The sequence below is a fragment of the Cetorhinus maximus genome, chromosome 14 (assembly GCF_964194155.1).
Source record: "Cetorhinus maximus chromosome 14, sCetMax3.hap1.1, whole genome shotgun sequence".
Taxonomy (NCBI): domain Eukaryota; kingdom Metazoa; phylum Chordata; class Chondrichthyes; order Lamniformes; family Cetorhinidae; genus Cetorhinus; species Cetorhinus maximus.
In genome coordinates this window covers 888497-909988 of record NC_135892.1, presented here as the reverse complement: position 1 = coordinate 909988, position 21492 = coordinate 888497, and positions in this window count along the sequence as shown.

The following is a 21492-nucleotide window of genomic DNA, read 5'->3' as shown; positions in this document are numbered from 1 at the left end:
TCATCCAAAGCTCTGCTGACATGTCCTAACTTGTACCAAGTCTCATTCAGCTATCAACCCTGTGCTTGTTGTCCTACATTGGCTCCCAGTCATCAACATCTTGATATTAAAATGCTTATCCTTTTTTCAAATCCCTCCATGGCCTTGTCCCTCTCTATCTCTGTAATTTTCTCAAACCCCACAACCCTCCGATATATCTGCACTCATCTAATTCTGGCCTCTTGACTACCAATAGTCACTTAACCATTGGTTGCACTGCTTTCAGTTGCCTTGGCCCTCAGCTCTGGAATTCCCTCCCTAACCTGCCTTTCTCTCTACCTCGTTTTCCTCCTTGAAGACACTCCGACCTCTTCATCCAAGCTTTTGGTTATCTGACCCAACATCGCTTTCTGTGGCTCAGTGTTGTATTTTATTTCATTATGTCCCGTGTAGAACCTTGGGACATTTTATTACACTAAAAGCACTAGGTACAAGTTGCTGTTGACATATATTAACGCAATCAAGAGTTTATGTTGGCAAATCACAAGGATGTCACCAGGGAGGGCTCAGGCTGACCTGACTATGCTTCTTACAATTGCCGAGCACATATTCAGAAAGTTTCTCAATCATGTAGAATCCAATGCTACATACAGGACATTGACTGGCTTTTGAAAATGGTCTCAATTTTTGCACTGCAAGATAGGAAGATGGACATATTAAATAATTTAAGAGGAACGCTTTCATTATAGATCTCCCCTGGTTAAGTGGTAAATGCACCAGGTAATGCGAAACGATACCACACAGAGCAGGAAGGTGTGATGTGTGATCATTTGTCTGGACTGAATTAGCTAATCTTAGCCATGGTAAAGGTAAGGACACTTTTTGTTTTATTCATACGTCTGGGGAAGCAGGTTCTAGTTTGATGTTGTGGTTAACAATCCGTTACTTGGCTTAAGGCATCACAGTGTGAACGGCTGTGATGCCACCAGGAATGGGTCTCTCGGGGCAGTAGTTCAGTTTGTGAGCGAGGGTCTGACCTGGACGGCCACAGTCATAATTTGAGGCTGTTCCCCATGTTCCACGTGTGGAGCGAGTGTGGCCCCATCTCCCTGGGCCCGGCCTCAAGTGGGATTTTGTGTGAAACCTGGGTCGTCCCTTGGGTCAGTTTCCAGGTTGCAGCCGATAGTGTTTGCAGCCAATCAGGGAGCTGTGCCATCTCAAAGTGGGGCTGTCATCTGTTTGTAAGGTGTGGAGTGTGTTCATGTAGGGGCTACGGGATTTCAGACAAGTGTGTGGGGTTTATCTCAAGGTCCTGTGCCAATGGGAATTCTTCATTAAGCTGCTCATCTCACCCCGCTCCCGATATTACCCAACTCTCGCTCGGATCTGTCTCGAACTACATTCCATAAACTCCACGTCAAAACCACGCTGGAATCTTTGGAAGGGTAACTGTGTAAGGACACTACAAGTGATCTTAATGGGCCCTGGCTCAAGAGTGAGGGATACAACATTAGCCAGGGTTGACATTTCCACCATAGTATGCTGCAGGCTCTGGTTAACGTTAAGATCAAGCTCAGTTGTGGTCCTCATTGTAATCAAATAGCTTTAGGTTCTCACTAGGAGAATACAGGAATTTGGGTATGTTGTAATGTAAAGAAACTGGGCTGAAAGTTGCACAATAGCACTACATCTCAGCATGAATCAACGCCTTCATAAGCGGAAGGAAGCAACTGGTGGGCGAGGGAGAATGCTAAAAAAGGCTTTTTCTCATTGTTGGACAGGAAGGGTCTGAAATACCAGCAATTATTTTATCATGTGATATGGAATAATTAAATATCCAGTAGACAAGAGACCATAAAGGGCTTAATTGTACCGCACTTAGAAAAAGTGAAGTATTCAGCATTGCATTCATCTGAAATTGTTGATGAATATTTCTGCCACACAAAATCACTTCACAAATTAATTGAATATGTTGACAGAAAATAGAAGGTACCTGGAAATCATTACCAGACAATAATTTCATGAACTGCCTGAGCCCCGTCAGATCAATCATCTGACCCCAAGATATGAAACGATCTTGAAATTACTCTTATATAGGAATAATGATGCTATTTGCATTTATATAGTGCGCTGTCACATTAAAACGCCTAAGACTGCAGTGCAATGGCTGGTGCCATGCGGGAGTTGGATAAGGTAGAAGAGTGGTGTAGATTGGACTGTCAGTCGTATCAGGACAGCAAGGAGGATAGATGGAATTCATTTCGTTCATTCAAGGACCAAAATAGAAGAAATGGAGCTTAAGGATGTGCTGTAGTTGAAGATGATGGGCAAAAAATATAAAGAATTAATAATATATAATAAGTCATATAATTGGAGATGACACGAGGAATTTTTTTTATGCAGTGAGTGGTTAGGATCAGGAATACATTGCCTGAGGGTGAACGTAAGAAATAGGAGTAAATCATACACCCCTTCACACCTGCTCCGCCAATAATACGATCAAGACTGATCCTCTGCCTCAACTGCACTTTCCTGCCCGCTCCCCATATCCCTTGATTCCTTGGAAGACCGAGAAACGTATCTATCTCAGCCTTAAACATACTCAACAATGAAACACCCACAACGCTCTGCGGTAGAGTGTGGTGAAGGCAGATTTAATCGTGGCTTTCAAAAGGGAATTGGATACCTATCTGAAGGGGGAAGATGTGCAGGGTTACAGGGAAAAGCCAGGGGAGCGGGACAAGCTGAGTTCTCCTGTGCTGTGACTATTCAATGATTCTATTCAAAGGAAGAGCCTGCAATTAAAAAACCCTTCACAATATACCGAAGTTTCCTTTTATAACCAATGTTGTAATGTAAAGAAATGTGTCAGCCAATTTGAGCACTTCAGACTCCCAGAAATAGCAATGAGATAAATGACCAGATAATCCATTTTAGTGATGTTGGTTAAGGGATAAACATTAGCCAGCAGTACTCACTTCGTATTTGAATAGTACCAGGGGATCCACCGGAGATGTCAGGTGGGGAGTTAGTTCAACATCTCATCTGTGACAGTGCAGCACTCTGTCAGTGAAACTACATTAGAAGCTCAAACCTCTGAAGTAGGGATTGAACCCATGGCCTTCTGAAGCAAGAATGATAATATTGAGACTTGTCATACATTGGTCACACAGACTATAGGTTGAGAGTAAGCTCATATAACTGCATAAAAAAGGTCACAAGTTAATTATGTGAGGAAAATGAATTCAGTCTCTTTCTCCTCCATGAAGTTGCTCCTTAAAACCTACCTCTCCAATCAAGCCTTCCATCCGTTCTAATATCTCTTAATGCAGCTTTGTGTCGAGTTTTGTCTAATAGCGCTCCTGTGAAGCGACCTAAAGGAGCTTTATGACTGCAAGTTGTTTTTATAGTTTAACTAAGAAACTGATTAAACACTGGTGACATTGTAATTACTCCAGACTGAAGTCAACTGGTTTAATTATCCAAGGGAAAGTCATAATCTTTAAACATCTTTAATCCTTCATTCAGAAACCGTGTAGAAGTAACTGATTTGTTATTTGTGTTTCAGCAAATTCCCTTTTGGCGATGGAACTTCGGGAATCCCAGTCCCTATGGTATAGATTCCGGTCTCACATGGAGATGCAACAACTATCCCAGAAACCAGCCTTGCGAAAAACAGAGTCCTCTGCTCCTGCTCGCGGGAAAGGGAATTCTCTGCTCCTTTAGTGGGAAAGGGAATTCTCTGCTCCTTTAGTGGGAAAGGGAATTCTCTGCTCCTGCTAGTGGGAAAGGGAATTTTCTGCTCCTGATAGTGGGAAAGGGAATCCTCTGCTCCTTTAGTGGGAAAGGGAATTCTCTGCTCCTTTAGCGGGAAAGGGAATCCTCTGCTCCTGCTAGTGGGAAAGGGAATTTTCTGCTCCTGATAGCGGGAAAGGGAATTCTCTGCTCCTTTAGTGGGAAAGGGAATCCCCTGCTCCTGCTAGTGGGAAAGGGAATCCTCTGCTCCTGCTAGTGGGAAAGGGAATCCTCTGCTCCTGCTAGTGGGAAAGGGAATCCTCTGCTCCTGCTAGTGGGAAAGGGAATTCTCTGCTCCTGCGAGCAGGAAAGGGAATCCTCTGCTCCTGCTAGCGGGAAAAGGAATTCTTTGCTCCTGCGAGTGGGAAAAGGAATTCTCTGCTCCTTTAGCAGGAAAGCCAACAATCTGCAGCTCAGAAAAATCAGCTGAGCCAAATCCGATCCAAAAACATTCAATGTTTTGGAATGACATAACCCTCTTCCCATCCCTCTTCCCGATTCCAGGTGGGAGCTAGAGCAATGTCACTTGCAGCATCCTGTGGAATTAATCTATTTCCTTAACTCACTCCAGGAACATCCCTTCCATGCGAGACTCCAGGGTGGTTTGTGGTGATGGGTTTTCTGTTACCAGATTTACTAGAATGATTCCTGGACTCCACAGGCCAACTTACAAGGAGAGATTACAGAAACTAAGGCTGTATTTAGGATTGCCAACCCTCCAGGGTTGGCCTGGAGTCTTCAAGAATTGAAGATCAATCTCCAGGACTCTGCTGTGAGCAACTCTGGAGAAAAATCATGGGAACATTTCATTTTTAAAAAAACTTTGTTTGAATTTTTCTCTTTACTAGGTATAAAAATATTGAAAATGGGGGGAAAGGCTGTTTGGCTGACAGTCAATCATCATCCAATTGGGTAATGAGTCTTATTGCTTTCCAATTGGTGTTGGGTGGTAGTGTGTCATAGGATGGATGTGTTGGCCGACTAATGGCTGGAGTGTGGGGGCGAGTCATTGAAAGGAATACATGTAATCACAGCTTGCAACCCTAGTTACATTCCCTGGAATTTAGAAGGTTAAAGGCTGATTTGATTGAAAGGTTCCAGATACTAAGGGGAGAGGGTGGATACATAGAAACTATTTCCACTGGTTGAACTAGGGCACATAGCCTAAAACCTAGAAGCAGGCCTTTCAGAGATAAAAGCAGGAAACACTTCTACACACAAACTTTCAAACATATGACATAGGAGCAGGAGTAAGCCATTCAGCCCCTCTAGCCTGCTCCGCACACCAGACGTTTGGAATTCTCTTCTGCAATTAATGCTAGATGAATTGTTAATTTTAAATATGAGATTGATAGATCTTTGCTAGCCAAAGCTATTAATGAATAGGGGGAAAAGGCGGGTCTATGGAGTTAGTGGATCAGTCATGATCTCATTCAATGGCACAACACACTCAAGGGGATAAATGGCCTCCTCTGTTCCTACTTCCATCCCCAGCAACACCATTTCAGTAACTTTTTTTTAAATAAAAAGAACAGCCATTTAAAATAAATCACACTAGTCCAATTTGGGGAGTTGCACAGTATTTCATATAGCCTTTTCTGAAACTATTTTTCTTTATGAAGCTTTTTGTCTTGTACTCATCAGGACACTTTGCAAGGATACCAATATAAGGGGAAAACAACAATGTACACGGTATGAGAAGAGAGTGCCGATTGGTTGGCAAGAGTCCACTCTCTTCTCATACAGTATAAATTGTTGTTTTCCCCTTATATTGGTATCCTTGCAAAGTGTCCTGATGAGTACAAGATGAAAAGCTTAGACATGTCTCCTTTGTTCAGCAACACTCAAGTTCTGTACTAACAAACGACGATTTCCTTTATTAATTGTTAAATGCCTGGGAGGCAACCTATTAAAAGGTCACCAACTGTGAGGAAAACGTTTCTGCTTGATTCTAAACATCCATTCGATGCAACACATTAAACCATCTGTGGCAGAGTTACCTGTCACTTCTGTGTAACATCCCAGGAATAATGCTGGAGTTTTCCTTGCCTGTCTTGAAACAAATGATACATTTGGACTTTGCTCCCAAAGAAGAGTAATCCCTGAGTGGAAGAGTTTCCCTCATCCTCTATCTTTAGGGGAGGTGGCTGTACAAAATTAGTTTTAATGCTGCAATACTTTGCAAAAACAAAAAACATGCATTTTATTTGGAGATGAGCAGAACAAATCATGAGTTTGCTAAGTTACTCACCATTTCCTGATGAGGTTTTTTCCTCAGTGAGAGGTCAATCACCAATTCAGAATGAAGGTCACAGAAAATCAGACTTGAAGCTTTGCTGTTTATAACAGAGGAATTAACAAGAACTTTTGGTTAGCGAGAGAGAGCAAATGACAGTAAATTAACACAGATAATTTACCGATCTGTTTTTCACCTAAACAAATCCCATTAATAAAACAATAAGATTTCCCGATTTTAATCCATATTGATCAACTCTCCCTATGTTCGATGGAGCTCTTTCCTGACCTCGTTTGCTGTTCCGATCTTCTTTAATTTGTGGTTATTTCATCCCCTCCTATCGCTTTAAGGTGGTTCAGGTGATTGCATTGGAAACATGTCAGCAGTTCAGATAGACCTGTTACCTAATGTGTGCAGATTGCACAGGCTGTAAGGACTTGCAGAATGTGACAAAGTATTCAAGTCCTGATCCTGGTAAGCTAAAGAGCCTAACCTCAACAAGGTCGTTCACAACAGAAGATTTTATTAAACAAATTTAGAACAGTTGGGCTTGGAAGAAATCATGGAGCAGTAGAACCGAGACTTACATTGGGATCGCAAGGGTTCAAATGGATTGAGTAATCCCATTTTAGTGAATAGCAGGATAGAGTATCCACAAGGCAGATAGAAACTGCGTCAACCAGTGGCGTAGTGAGAGATTTTGAGGTGCATGTGCTCTAATAATTTTTGTGCTCAGGTCCTGGAGGGGGCTGTAGACCCAGAACTTTGTGACTCAGAGACTGTGGATTCACCATGTGGCCACTCAGGACCATCCCGAGATTAGTGGGAAATTTTGAGGTGCAGGAGTTCTAAGAAAATGTGTTGGCCAAATCATTTCTAAATCTACTATCGCATTGTTTCCTCTCTATTAATCAGTTGAGTCCCTAAACATCAGTAAAACTATGTTTTTTAAGTGAAAAATATTAGTGCTAATTGACATCTTACTTCAAACCATGTGACATTATGAATTATTATCTTTAGCATAGCTAGAATTTCATTATCCAACAGTTTAATTATTTAATTCCAGCCTATTAAAACATGAATTACAGAAAACTTTACTTACAGGATATGGAACAAAACTGAGTCAATAGAGTTAAGATACAGATCAGCCATAATTTAACTGAATGGCAGAACAAGCTCAAGGGGCTGAATGGCCAACTCTTGCTCTTATCATCCTATCGAGATGTCAATGAATGGGGCTTGGCACATGTGTGCAAGCATTCATGCAACAAGTTCCTCCTCCAGTCAATTCGAACTAGTCCAGATCTCAAAGAAACATTAGTCAGTTAAATTAATGGCTCACATAATATCTCCCTGATTTTCTACTGCATTCGAGGTTAAATGTCATCAGATCCAGCAACCAGATCAATCTTCAGTGTCTCAAACCAAGCTAAGGCCATTTATGCACTTACATTTAAGGAGTCAATATCTAAAGCATTTGTACCTACCACTGTATCATCTTCAATCGTGAAAATGAATACAAAATATAGATTTAACATTTCAGCCATATCCTACTCCCCAATCCTAACCACAGTGCTAAATCTTTCAAAGGACCTCTGTGGCTTTTCTGGCCTCTGACATAACTTCTAAAGCTTTACCGTGGGAATGCCATTGAGTTGTGGCTTTAGTTAACTTCAGCTGTATCTGATACCTATACATGCAATCATCTCATTGTTTTATACCTTGCAAAATATTTACTTTTGAGGCTATGTACCTTCATTAAGACATTTAGACTTCAGCTTAGCGTATACTCTCCTATTGATGAAAAGGACATATCAAGATTTCCTGACTATATATTTAAATAACTTTATTTTTCATCCCTATTGCTTATTTCCATCAACCTGCACATCCCAAATCTCCATTTCTGAGAAGTTTCTTTATAGCTGAAAGTTGAGCCCATCCTTACCACAGGCACCAAATTGTCCACAGCTGTAATTTTCACAACCAAATGGAAGCTGATGATACGATGACCATCGATATGAATTGAGAGCTTGTTAGGACACAGAATGTTCCCACCAGAAACAGTGGCAGGAATAGAATCCATCATACGTTTCATATCTGAGATAAAAAAATAGGAGAGTATGGGGAATAGGAGGACATGGATAGTTCTTTCTGAGAGATGTGCTATTACAATGATGGGCCAAGTGGCCTCCTTCTGTGCTGTGAAATTCTACAGTTCCCATATGGAAATTGGATATCATCCCAGGAATACTGCTACTGATTAAATCCATTCCTTCCCAACATGTTGATTCAGGAAGAAATTCTTGCCAGCACCCACAACTACCCTTCCCCTGCCATCATGTATATTGATTAAGGTAACACACCCTCATCTCCGACCAATTATCTTTGTTTTGTAATAGACGTAGCATTTTTGTTTTAGGTATTCTGGTTGTGCTTCAAATAGGATAAATGAAGAGATTGACAAAACTTCTGGGGTCCAAAGAAAGCTCTAAATTCCAGGAGAATTTGGCTTTACATGACCCAAGTCTTGATCCTTATAAAGTATTTATCAGGTTGGGAAGCCTAAAGAGATGGCAGCCCTGGTGCTGAGATTCTAGAATAGAGACCATTGCCTGATCCACTCCTGCTTGCGATAACACAAAGGAAGAAAGGACATTAATGGAAAAACAGAATCCATCACTCTTTCTGGGGGGATGCAGGCTTGAAGTGAGCTGACTGGGCCTGGCCTCAGTGCTAGGGTGAGGGATTTACCTGCACAATGCGCTGCTCTCTCCCGGTGAGCTGGTGACTCTCTCCTGTACATCACGTCCCACTGCAATGGCGGCTGCCCCTTGAACACTTCCAGTAGCCGACTGCATCGCAATGCCAGGTGGCACCTCCCCGGGTAGAGGCTGCTGCCAGGATTGGCTCACTCCTGAAGGGGCGGGTCTGTTTTCTGGATACAAATACAAATATCATTGGCGCCAACTACAACATACAGCGGATGAATGGTGCTCATTCCTGTCAGGGTCCAGCCCAATAGACTTTTACTTCTTTTCTTCATTGTTTTTAATGGGATGTGGGCATCACAGACAGACCAAGATTTATATCGGGGGGTGGGGAGTGGGGGGGCAGTTGATTCAGCCACATTGCTGTGGGTCTGGAGTCACATATAGGCCAGGCTGGGTGAGGACAGCAGATTTCCTTCCCTAAAGGGCATTAGTGAACCAAATGAGTTTGTAAGACAATCAATGATAGTTTCCTGGTCACCATTATCGAGACCAGCTTCCAATTCCAGATTTATTAACTGAATTTAAATTCCGCCAACTGCCGTGGTGGGATTTGAACCTGAATCCCGAGGGCATTAGCCTGGACCTCTGGAATTACTGGTCCAGTGGCATTACCACTACGCCACCTTCTCCCACCATCCGTTTCCCACAACCCTGCCCCCACCCCGCTTTCCAGGACATGGGAATATTGGATGGGAAAGTTATGAAACATGGGAGCCCTGGAAAGGACCGGGTGGTGGGATGTGGCTCTAGAGTCTAGGAACGAGGTGGGGAAGGATGTTACAGCAGGGTCTGGGTCCAAGGATAGGAGGATGGGGTCTGGGATCAATCGGGAGAGGATAACCGAACAATGTGATCAGTTTGGATGGTTTCAGTCAGATTGGAAAGGAGATTTGAGGGTCTGGCAAGGTTGAAGGGAAGAGAATTGGGATCTAGGGATATTGAGGGGGTATAAAACGCAGAACTAATCTCCCCTCTTGTCCTTTGTTGATGCTCTTCAATTTATGCTCTAAAGTGCTCAACTCTGGGGCCTGTTTACCCTATTTGCCTTATCAAATCTTTCATAATTTGCAACACTTCTACGAAATCATCTCTTCACATACTCTGTCCAAATAAAAAGAGTCTGTCACATCATAACTAAAGCTTCTAATCCCAGGCCTCATTGTAGTGGACCCTCTCCACAGTCTACATATTCTCCCTAAAGAAAGGCACATGAGCTGGAGATGGTAACTGGGAATTACCATGTTGGAGGGGTTCTGCTCTCTCCTGTAACTTTAGCAGAAGGTCAGCAGAAATCTTGGAGAAATTATCAATTAAGAAAAGCTTCAGGGGTTGCACTGAAGTTACTCTGGGAGATCACCAGTTCCTGACATCTTTTGTTTTAGTCTGATTACGCTCCCATCAAGCACCTTGCGATATTTTCCTATGCTTAAGGTGCTATATAAATGCATTAATTCTAAATAATGTCAAATAAATATATAAAGCAAGGACAGGATGTATATTAGAGTAAAGTAAGGGGTTGGATTCTGCCTTTGTGTTCTAATTGAGGCCAACCTCTTAACTCCACTTCACCTGAAGATTACAATTAGTGATTACTCAACAGGAGATTGACTGGTGTCATTATAATTTAATTGAGAAGTGTCTATTTTAATAAAAATGTTGTTCTTACAAATTTAGGGTAATGTTCTTTCAATTCAGTAAATATATAGTCATCTACAGCCTGTCATTTGCGCTCTGACACTACCCTGCTAAAGGTGCCAGTTACCATCACACTGCAGCATTATCCTGCTTTCAGATTATCCATATTTGTACAAAATTCCACAATATGTAGACATTTCATTAAGAGTTCCCTTTTTTTTGCAACTGCCTAATTCCTTTGGTTTTATTAAAGCTAATGGAATATTTAAAATGTGATCCCAATATAATACTTGGATTGTGCTCAGGAAGAAACTTGTACAAAGGAAAATACTCCTTTGATTTCCACTTGAGGACATGATTCTCACACAACGATCGTATTTTAAAACCATTCTCTCTTATTTCCAACAAAATAACTTTGCTTACGTAGTTTTGACAAAGGGTCAACATCCAAAATACGCTCTCCAAAGATGCTGCCTGATCTGCTGAGTGGTTCCACCATCTTCCATCTGTTTTAGATTTCCAGCATTGGCAGTTTGTTGCCTATTGTACTTACAACAACAACAACAACAGCTTCTATTTCTATAGCACCTTTAACATTGTGAAAGATCCCAAGGTGCTTTACAGGAGCATTATAAAACAAAGTATAACACTGAGACACATCAGGAGATATTAGGTCAGATGACCAAAAGCTTGATCAAAGAGGTAGGTTTCAAGGAGTGTCTTAAAGGAGGAAAGTGAGGTAAATAGATGGAGAGGTGTAGGGAGGGAATTCCAGAGCTTGGAGCCCAGGGAACTAAAGGCATGACCACCAATGGTGGAGCAATTAAAATTAAAATTGCTTCTTTGTGTTTCAGTGGTGTTAGAATAATATATGCAATTTTTACCAAAATTATAATGTAAGCTTTGAAGTTAAGTACAAATATGTCCAACGCAAATCTAGAATATTACTGCCGTGCTCCTCAAACTTTGTCCCTTAGCTCTTCAGGAAGCTGAAATGAGGCTGAGAAACTAGAATCAGGGCTGTCAAATGTTAAGCTTAACCCTCATTTGCTGGTAAACACTGCCACCTGCTGGCAAAAGGGTTCTTTTAAACATCGGGTAATAATCTGTGTGCGCTGTATACATACATCTTATGTCGTTAAAGATAACAGTAGAAAACTTTATTTAGTGTCCAAAAGGAATGCTAAAAAAAAAAATCCGTTTTGATGAAGAATTCAACTCCTACTTTTATCACAACCAACACATTCTGCATGACAACCTTTTTTTAAATTCATTCACTTATTGCCCAACCCTATTTGCCCCCTTGTTCAGAAGGCATTTAAGAGTCAACCACATTGGGTCTGGAGTCACATAAGGACAGCAGATTTCCTTCCTTAAAGGGCATTAGTGAACCAAATGGATTTGTACAACAATCATTTCATGGTCATCATTAGACTTTTAATATTCCAGATTTTTATAGAACTCAAATTCCATCATCTGCTATGGCTGGATTTGAACCTGAATTCCCAGAGTATTACTCTGGGTCAGTGTCAATACCACTGCACCATCACCTCCCCAATCTGCAGACGCTTCCACCAGTAGCTTATCTCTGCCTCCTCCCGCTTCATGCTGAAAGCTAATCGTCTCTTTCATTTTTGGTGCTGAAAATGTGGAGATACCTCTGCCTCTTCTAAAAGAGGAGGTCAGTCTTCCAGAAGGTACAACTTCATTTGGTCTCACCCTTCCAAGCACCAGTTCAGGTACTGGGGTGTGGGTACCAGGGGAGAGTATTAGTAAGGAATACCAGAGTTCACAAGATACTGGGAGAGACAGATAGCACTAGAATAGAGAACAGTAACTTAATGGGTGGAGTCGGAGTAAGGGAGAACGTCATAAAGTCTAATCAGGGTTACTGTGCATGGATGTGAATGCACAAAGTATAGTAAATAAGATTGGGGAGTTACATGCACTGATTGAATGAGGTGGGAGATATGATGTTGTGGTGATAACTGAGATCAGGCTTAAGGAAGGGCAGGACAGGGTGTTAAATATTCCTGGGTACAAGGTGTTCAGAAAAGATAGGAAAGGTAGAAAAGGAGGAGGGGTGGTGGTATTGGTTAAGGAGAGAATTGCAGTGCTGGAGAAAGAGGATGTCCCAGAGGGTTCAAGGACAGAAACAATTTGGCTCAAGCTAAGGAACAACATTGGTCGGTGTAGTCTATAAACTGCCAAATAGTGAGAAGGGTGTAGAGGAACAAATCTGAAGGGAAATTACAGAGAGATGCAAACGTTATAGAGCAGTTATAATGGGGGACTTTAATTACCCGATGTAGACTGGGACAGTGACAGTGTAAAAGGCGGAGAGGGGAAAGAGTTCCTAGATTGTGTTCAGGAGAATTTTCTACAGCAGTATGTGTCCAGTCCAACAAGAAATGATGCACTGTTGGACCTGGTTCTTGGAAATGAGGTGGGCCCAGTAGATCAAGTGTCAGCGGGGGAACATTTAGGAGACAGTGATCATTGTATCATAACGTTTAGGATGTCAGTAGAAAAGGACAATGTGCAATCCAGAGTAAGAATAATTAACTGGGGGAGAGCTGATTTCAATGGGGTAAGAACGGAGCTGGGCTGGATAGACTGGAATGAAAGGTTGGCGGGAAAATCTGTAGCTGAACAATGGGCTACCTTCAAAGAAGAAATGGTTCAGGCACAGTCAAGGTATATTCCCTCAAAAGGGAAAGGTAGGACAAACAAATCCAGAGCTTACTGGGTGAAAAAGGAGATAGAAATTAAGATAAAGAAGAGTGCTTATGATAGACTTCAGGTAGAAAATACAACTGAGAACCAAGAAGAATACAGAAGGTTCAGAGGAGAGGTGAAAAAGCAAATAAAAGCAGCAAAGAGTAATCATGAGAAAAGACTGGCAGCCAACATAAAGGGAAATCCCAAAGTCTGCTACAGGCATATAAATAGTTAGAGGGTGTTAAAAGGAGGAGTAGGGCAATTAGGGACCAAAAAGGGGATTTACACATGGAAGCAGGGGCATGGCTGAGGTGTTAAATGAATACTTTGCACCTGTCTTTACCAAGGAGGCAGATACTACCCAGGCCATGGTGACAGAGGTGGAAACTCTGTCACTAGAAGGATGCAAAATTGATAAGGAGGAAGTGTTGAATAAACTGTTGGTATTTAAGGTTGACATAATTAAGGCATGAGATGCATCCACAGATATTGGAAGAAGTGAGAGTGGAAATAGCAGGGACACTGGCCATAATCTTTCAGTCTTCCCTAGACTCTGGGGAGGTGCCAGAGGACTGGAGAATTGCAAACAATATGCCCTTGTTCAAAAAAAGGTTGTAAGAATAAACCCAGCCATTACAGACCAGTCAGTTTAACTTCAGTGTTGGGGAAGCTTTTAGAAATAATTATTCAGCATAGAATTAGTAATCACCTGGGAAATGTGGGTTGATTAGGAAGATCCAGCATGGATTTCTAAAAAGGAAATCATGTTTAATTAACTTGTTGGAGCCTTTGGAGAGGTAACAGAGAGGGTTGATGAGGGTAATGCTGTTGATATGGTGTACATGGACTTTCAAAAGGCATTCAATACAGTGCCACACAACAGACTTGTGAGAAAAATTAAAGTTATAGCTCATGGGATAAAAGGGACAGGAGCAACGTGGATACAAAATTAGCTGAGTAGTAGGATTAGCTGAGTAGTAGGAAACAGAGAGTAATGGTCAAAGGATATTTTTCGATCTGGACATGGGCTTGTACTGGAGTTTCCCAGGGGTCAGTATTGGGACCCTTTTCCTGATCACAGAATCACAGAATCCCACAGTGCAGAAGAGGCCCTTCGGCCCATCGAGTCTGCACCAACATGTGAGAAACACCTGACCTACCTACCTAATCCCATTTACCAGCACTTGGCCCATAACCTTGAATGTTATGACGTGCCAAGTGCTCATCCAGGTACTTTTTAAAGGATGTGAGGCAACCCACCTCCACCACCCTCCCAGGCAGCGCATTCCAGACCATCACCACCCTCTGGGTAAAAAAGTTTTTCCTCACATCCCCCCTAATCCTCCTGCCCCTCACCTTGAACTTATGTCCCCTTGTGACTGACCCTTCAACTAAGGGGAACAGCTGCTCCCTATCCACCCTGTCCATGCCCCTCATAATCTTGTACACCTCGATCAGGTCACCCCTCAGTCTTCCCTGCTCCAATGAAAACAACCCAAGTCTATCCGACCTCTCTTCATAGCTTAAATGTTTCATCCCAGGCAACATCCTGGTGAATCTCCTCTGTACCCCCTCCAGTGCAATCACATCCTTCCTATAATGTGGTGACCAGAACTGCACACACTACTCCAGCTGTGGCCTCACCAAGGTTCTATACAACTCCAACATGACCTCCCTACTTTTGTAATCTATGCCTCGATTGATAAAGGCAAGTGTCCCAAATGCCTTTCTCACCACCCCACTAACATGCCCCTCCGCCTTCAGAGATCTATGGACACACACGCCAAGGTCCCTTTGTTCCTCAGAACTTCCTAGTGTCATGCCGTTCATTGAATACTTCCTTGTCAAATTACTCCTTCCAAAGTGTATCACCTCACACTTTTCAGGGTTAAATTCTACCTGCCTCTTATCTGCCCATTTGACCATCCTGTCTATATCTTCCTGTAGCCCAAGACACTCACCCTCACTGTTAACCACCTGGCCAATCTTTGTGTCATCCGCAAACTTACTAATCCTATCCCCCACATAGTCATCTATGTCGTTTATATAAATGACAAATAATAGGGGGCCCAGCACAGATCCCTGTGGTACGCCACTGGACACTGGCTTCCAGTCACTAAAACATCCTTCTGTCATCACCCTCTGTCCCGTACAACTGAGTCAATTTTGAATCCACCTTATCAAATTACCCTGTATCCCATGTGCATTTGCCTTCTTTGTAAGTCTCCCATGTGGTCTTGTCAAAGGCTTTGCTGAAATCCATATGAACTACATCAACTGCACTACCCTCATCTACACACCTGGTCACCTCCTCAAAAAATTCAATTAAATTTGTTAGGCATGACCTCCCTCTGACAAAGCCATGCTGATTATCCCTGATCAAACCTTGCCTCTTCAAGTGGAGATAGATTCTCTCCTTCAGAATTTGTTTCAATAGTTTCCCTACCACTGACGTGAGACTCACTGGTCTGTAGTTCCCTGGCTTAACTCTACAACCCTTCTTAAATAGCGGAACCACATTAGCTGTTCTCCAGTCCTCTGGCACCTCCCACGTGGCCAGAGAGGAATTAAAAATTCGGGTCAGAGCCCCTGCGATCTCCTCCCTTGGCTCCCTCAGCAGTCTGGGACACAAAGCATCCGGACCTGGAAATTTGTCCACTTTTAAGCCTGGCAACACCTCCAATACCTTGTCAATCCCTATATCAATTTGCTTAAGAACCTTGCAGTCTCTCTCCCCGAGTTCGATACCTTCATCCTCATTCTCTTGGGTGAAGACGGACGTGAAGTATTCATTCAACACTCTACCAATGTCCTCTGGCTCCACCCATAGATTGCCCCCTTGGTCCCTTATGGGCCCTACTCTTTCCCTGGTTATCCTCTTCCCATTGATATACTCATAGAACATCTTGGAATTTTACCAGCCAGAACTTTCTCATATCCCCTCTTTGCTCTCCTAATTGCTTTGTTAAGCTCCATCCTGCAGTGTCTGTACTCCACTAATGCCTCCACTGATTTGCTTTCCTTGTCCCTGCTAAAAGCCTCTCTTTTCCTTCTCATTGTAACTTGAATATCATGGTTCTCTGGGCTTGTTACTCCTTCCTATCACCCTAGAGGGAACATGTTGAGCTTGTACCCTCCCCATTTCCTTTTTGAATGCCTCCCACTGCTCCTCTGTAGATTTCCCCACAAGTAGCTATTCCCTTGTTGGTTGATATATATTAATGTTGGTTGATTTATATTAATGATCTAGATCTTGATGTGCAGGGGACAATTTCAAAGTTTGTGGATGATACAAAACTTGGAAGTATTGTAAACTGAGAGGAGGACAGTGTAGAACTTCAAAAGGACAGAGACAAGCTGGTGGAGTGGGCGAATAGGTGGCAGTTGAAGTTCAATGTGGAAAAGTGTGAGGTGATTCATTTTGGTGGGAAGAACATGGAGAGAGAATATAAAATAAGGGGTACAATGCTTAAGGAGCAGAAAGACCTGGGTGTTTATATGCATAGAACATTAAAGGTGGCAGGACAGGTGGAGAGAACAGTTAATAAAGCCTACAGTATCCTGGGCTTTATTGATAGGGGCATATAGAGTAAAAACGCAAGGAGGTTATGCTGAGCTTATATAACACACTCATTAGACCTCAGCTGGAGTATTGTGTACAGTTCTGTGTGCCACACTATCGGAAGGATGTGAACACATTGGAGAGAGTGCAGAAGAGGTTTACAAGAATGGTTCCAGGGATGAGAAACTTCAGTTATGAAGATATTTTGGAGAGGTTGGTACTGTTCTCTTGGAGAGGAGAAGGCTAAGAGGAGATTTGATAGAGGTGTTCAAAATCATGAGGGGGCTGGACAGAGTGGATAGGGAGAAACTGTTCCCGCTCGTAAAAGGATTGAGAACGAGAGGGCACAGACTTAAAGTGATTTGCAAAAGAAGCAAATGTGATGTGAGAAAAAACTTTTTCACACAGCGAGTGGTTTGGGTCTGGAATGCACTGCCTGGAAGTGTGGTGGAGGCAGGTTCAATTGAGGCATTCAAGAGGGCAATAGATGATTATTTGAATAAGACAATGTACAAGGGTACGGGGAAAAAGCAGGACAATGGCATTAAGTCATAATGCTCATTTGGAGAGCTGGTGCAGACATGATGGGCCGAATGGCCTCCTTCCGCACCATAACAATTTCGTACTTATGTGGAATTTAGAGAGTAAGTTGGAGGAGGAGTTGTTACATGGTCAACCATCAGACACAAGCGTCCAGGAGAGAGGACTGGTGAATAGGCCATGCACTAGAGGTGGAAATCTCTGCTATTAGCTCTGATGTATCAGATTCAAATGCTGACAATGAGAGCCCATACCACCAAAGAAAACTGATGATCATACATAGAAAATGGTAGGTTGTGTGGGTGGCTACCAGTGAACATCCCAGCCCTGGTACATTGAATCGAGCAGCCTCCTTCTCTACGATATGTGCACTTGCTCAGGGCATGGAGGAGTTCAACTCCAACTCGTGTCAAGGCTTCATGCAGAACATGGAGACCATTCATGAACGTGGTATTGGGGGGGTGGTGTTGTCACAGTGGGGTAGGCCTCTGGATCTGCAACATGACCAGCAATTGGAGCAAAAGCTGCAGAGAGAGGCAGGCTCTGCAAAAGGGGTGGAAGAATAGGAGGGCTCTTTATGGGAGGCTCGATGCACCATGGGCTTCTCAAGAGCACTTCTCCTAGCTCTACCTGACACAATGGCAATGTCTGAGGTGTCTCAGCTTCAGCAAGGAGATGGTCACAGAACTATTCCGCCTCATTCAGCCTGACCTGGAGCTTTGTAAGGATGTCTCATAAGAACATAAGAACAAAAGCGTAGGCCTTTCAGCCTGTCGAGCCTGCTCCACCATTCAATACAATTATGGCCAAATTTCTACCTCGGCTCCACTTTCTTGCCTGCTCCACATATCCCTTGATTCCTGGAGAGACCAAACTTCTGTCTATCTCAGTCTTGAATATGCACAACAATGAAACATCCACAATCTTATGGAATAGACAATTACAAGGTACACAATCCTCAGAAGAAATTTCTCCTCACCTCAGTCCTAAATGATTGACCCCTTATCCCAAGACTGTGCCCCTGTGTCCTAGATTCCCCAGCCACGGGAAATGGCCTCCCAGTGTTTACCTTGTAAAGCCCGTTCAGAATCGTGCATATTTCAATGAGATCATCTCTGATCCTTCTGAACTCCAGAGAGTAGAGGCCCAATTTACTCAGCCTCTCATCATTGGACAACCCTCTTATCCCAGGAGCCAAGCTAATGAACCTTCACTGTACTGCCTCCAGGTTAAGCGTATGCTTCCTTAGACATGGAAACCAAAATTGTGCACAGTATTCCAGGTGTGGCCTCACTAAAGCCCCATGCAATTGTAACAAGACTTCCTTATTCTTGTACTCCAACCCCCTTGCAATAAAGGCCAACATGTCAGTTGTGTTTCTAATTGCCTGTAGTACTGCATGCTGTCTGTGTTCTTTGTACAGGTACACCCATGTCTCTCTGAAAGTCAACATTTACAAGTTTCAGGCCTTTTTAAAAAACATTCTGCTTTTCTCTTATTACCAAAGTGAATAATCTCTCACTTCTCCTTGTTATACCCCATCTGACACTTTGTTGCCAATCATTTAACCTGTTTATATCCTTTTACACTCTCTTTGTGTCCTTCTCACAGCTTACATTCCCACCTAACCTTGTATCGCCACCAAACTTAGACACATCACTCTCAGTCTCTTCATCTAAGTGATTGATATAGATTGTAAATGATTGAGGCCCCAATACTGTTCCTTGCAGCGGTTCACTAGTTACAGCTACAGATTGAAAATGACCCTTTCATCGCTACTCTCTGCTGCTCGCAGCTCTCTATACATAATAATATATTGCTCCCAACTCCATCAGCTCCTTGCTTGTTTATTAACCTTTTGTGTGGCACCTTATCGACTGCCTTTTGGAAATCCAAGTATACTGTAACAACTGGTTCCTTTATTCCTACCTTATTAGTTGCATACTCAAATAACTAATATTGCTGAACAGAATTAAAGTTTTCATCTTGCACTCATCAGGACAAATGCAAGAATACCAAATTTCAAACGACCACAACAATTTGTACTACAGGAGAAAAGGGGGCTGTTGGTAGTACTCCCACTTCTAATTCACAAGGTTCAGGGTTCCAGTCACACTCTCGGACTTGAGCACAAAAATCAAGGCTGACACTGCAGAGCAGAACTGAGGGAGTGCTGCACTGTCAGGTGTGTCAGTGAGACGTTAAACAGAGGCCTGTTCTGGTGGATGTAAAAGATCCCATGGCAGTCAACACCAGAAAAACAGGTTATCTGGCCATTGTCACATTGCTGTTTGTGGGAGTTTGCTGTGTGCAGCTTGGTTGCTACATTACATCAGTGATTACATTTCAACAGTACTTCATTGGCTTTACAGCTCTTTGAGATGTCCAGTGATCATGAAATACGTTACATAAATTTCTTTATGTTAGTCTTTCAGAAGCAGCCATTCCTGTTTCCTGGTGGCCCCTGGGTGGTCAGCTCCCTCAGGAATTCTTCTATCCTTGGCTATCTGCTGCCATCTCTTCCTTTAATCTCTTCTCTTCCACTATTTAAGTTCCCCTGGCTTTAGTATTGGGCAGATTTTATCCCTAACAACAAGTTAACTGCTAGTTTAAGGCACCAGTGCCCATCTCCCCACCATGTCTGCTCTCCACTTTCCTCAGTGAGCACTGGATCTTTTCTGAAGTTTGGCTTCCAGTTTCCTGGGCTTCTCTGGATATTAATACTAAGCCTCTGTATTTGACTATGCTGTAAGGTTCAGCTGCTGTGTCTCTGACCTACTGCTCTGGTACTTAAATTTGAAGGTGGTTTTGGTCATCTTCTCACTGCTGCTGTTTTCTGCTGAGCTGGAGATGAGTTTTTGACTGGATGTTTCAGCTCCAGCTACACTCTGGTTCATCAATCGAGTTTCTATCTCTGGGCTGTAGTGCATTTCCCTGCCACTTCTGGATTTTATGGTGACCTCCAACTTCACCCCTGTTTGCTTCCTGCCCCCAAAAAACAGATTCTACAAACCTCCTAGATCTGCATTTCCGTGGAAATATCTCCATTATTTCACCCCTTCACCCCCAGTGCTTCCAAACGCCACACCTGACTCCAAACTTGGACAACATGTTCATCAACTCTCCACACACGCCTGCTCAACCTGAACTGCAACAACTTTATCCCACCACAGAATCTCTGCCTTTAACTCTGGCCTCACTCCTAGTATTTCCTCTCTATTCCCCATTTACTACAAGGATATCTGTTTCCTAATAATTGCAACGGCAACAAGACAATGTCATTTCAGGTTTCCTTTGTCCATTCGCGTGTGTTTGAGCTGTCACTGCTGACCCAAACCCATTCACTTCTGTTTTACTTCTTTTCAATTCTCTGCTCCAAGATCCCTTCCTCCTATTGTCACGTCTCCTTTCATTTCCCCCTTTTAGCTACCCCGCCTACGCAAATCCCTACCCCAATTCGTCAGCACTGCTCTGCCTTCCTACTTTCCTACTGCTGTCCCAGGCTTGATTCCCTGCTAGACAAGGCTACAGCTTCCTCCTGTGCTTTTCTGGGCATCCTCCGAAGGACCCATCGGAGCTTTCATCACTGCCTCCTCATGAGCAGCAACCCCAACCTCCCCATCCTACTCCGTCACTGACCTTCCCACCCTGCAAGCCCAATGGGGGTTAATCTTGCCAATCTCCTCCCCATCTAATTCGATCCTTCCAATGCTATCCCCTGGACTCTGCCAGCAGACCAGCTCTCACTGCCCCTCGACCCATCTCCCTCCAGAACGTCTGCCTACTTTGCCACCCATGAGCTCATTGTGAATGATTGCAACATCACAGCCTTGACAGAAACCTGTCTGAGGGCTGATGTCACCTTCCCTTCTAAATGAAGCCCCCCTTTCTGGGTACCCTTCCACCATTTGCCCCACTAAGACCACCTCAGTGGTGCTGGGGTCTTATCACTCAATCACACCTTGGCCTGTTATCCTAATCCTTTGGTATCTTGTCCTTCCCCACATTTCCCAGCCTCTCATTGAAAATCCTCATTCTCTACCGCCCACCTAAGTACCATAAAAATCTCCTCATCAAGATAACACCACTGCAGAAGCTGCGAGAGGAAAGCACCAGGCAACTTCTCAAGCCTAGAGATTTCAACCTCCACTCAAATCATGGTGCTCTCTCTCCTCTGAGCTCATGGCCCTCCTATCCTCCTTTAATCTCTCCCTCCGCACAAACTCCCCAACATATATTCATGGTCATCCCCT